Here is a 1,998-nt window from a genome sequence, read left to right on the forward strand (position 1 = left end):
GAATTTTGGGTGTCTGACTGGTTAAGCAGTCCTCGCTTAGCCAAATGGTTTTGAATAATCGGCCATAGTCAGAACGGGAGTGGTAGTTAAACACTCTTTGAGTTTGAGAAAGACTTGTTCAGCGGCGGTATTCCATTCAATGGGTGCTTTTCGGTTTCCTTTATATAATTCACAAAGGGGAGCTGTGATCTCCGAAAAATTTGGAATAAATTTACGGTACCAGCCTGCTGCACCAATGAACCGTCTGACGTTTACAACAAAAATTTGATTTGGATGTTGAGAAGGTTAAGCCGGCCCCATCGAGACGTTTTGCAACGATAGCCAATATCTTAACGTGTTCTTCAAACGTCGAAGTGCAAATTATGAAATCATCCACATATGCGAATGCATGTGGAACCAGATCACGGAAAATTTTATCAATGAGAATGGCTAATGTGGCCGGTGAATTTCTCAACCCCATCGTCATGCGACGAAAAGCATAAAGTCTGTTACCGAATGCAAAAGCGATTTTCAGTTGACTCGATTTTGCCAAAGGAATTTAAAAGAAAGCTTGAGACAGATCAATACTGGTTAGGTATTTTGCTGATTTGGATAGGCATTTGGAACGGTGATTTTATTCAATTCTCTTGCGTCCAAGCACACGCGACACGTTCCGTCTTTCTTCTTTACAGCCAGAATTGGTGACCGACAAGGGCTTTCTTCGATGGTCATAATGATGTCACGACTACGCATTTTATCCAATTCGGCTTGAACTTGTTCAGCTACATATGGCGATACTGAATACTGGCGTTTCATGACGGGTTTTGCATCACCCGTATCAATTACGTGTTCGATCTGATTAGTGACATTTAAAGGACCAGACTCAGGAGTTGTATTAAAAGTTTGAGAACGGCGTCCAACATTTGTCTTTGATCTGGGGTGAGATTATGTGGAAGGCTGACGCTACTTAGTTTTGGGGTATCTATGTCGCCCTCTAAACCGAGTGTAGAAGCGTCAATTGGCTCCAGATCAGTACTCATAGAAGATACCTGAGCTTGTTCTTTCCCACTCCATGGTGGCTGGTTACAAAAATTAATAAATTCATCCGCCGTAACCATTTCGACTTTAGCGGATGCAACTTCTTCAGTATCACCTTTGGCTGTATGTTTTAAAAATCGCTGAACTTTCTCTTGGTTCTGCACCAGTTCGAAAAAGAAGGCCTCAAGGAATGTACATACAGCCCATAATTGGGTGTTTCAGTGAGATAGGCACTACAAGAGTTTGCACAAGTCGGGTAAGACTACCAACCGTATATAATACATTCACTTTACCAATGGCCTTAAAAGAAATCGAGTTATCGGCGAGACCAATGGCTGTTTTGGTAGGTTGCAACGGTCCGTATTTGAACTTCTCATAAAATGTTTGTGAAATGACTGTGACTTCGGCTCCACCATCGAGTAAAACCGCATGAGACTGGTTGTTAACCATAACCGTGAGATAATCGCGACAATCGTTCGGCATATTATATGCCAAGCACTGAGATAAAGAAAACATCGCGGAGTCGTGGTGGTTTAACTTTGCTGTCTCCGTCTTGATTGTGATTAGGGACTGGAGCTGAAGTAGGTTTGGTAATTGGTGGTGTTCGTTCAGAACATTGGGTTGATGGTTCTTTGCCATCCCTTTGAGTTTGATTGTACTCGTTAAGAATCAGAGTGGAATTATTACTGGAATTCGGTACTGAAGATTTGTCGATTTGTAGAGGGACTTCGGTCGAATGAGGATTGTTAGAGATAGTGGATTTAGAAAAGGTTGTGGATTCTGAGTACGATGGACCACTATTCCCAATCGACTCCCTTACGCGTTTTTTTTTGAACACGGGCATTGATCAGACGTAACCCCCGGTCGTGTACATTTGTAGCAGATCACCCTATTCGGTTGGGTTCGACACTTTTTGAAGTGACACGAAGACACGAGACATTTTGCACATCGCACATTTTCGTCGCCCTCAACAGCGAGAAA

This window comes from Rhagoletis pomonella, unplaced genomic scaffold, assembly GCF_013731165.1.
Source record: "Rhagoletis pomonella isolate Grant_MI unplaced genomic scaffold, Rhpom_1.0 Rhpom_scaffold_00356, whole genome shotgun sequence".
NCBI lineage: Eukaryota > Metazoa > Arthropoda > Insecta > Diptera > Tephritidae > Rhagoletis > Rhagoletis pomonella.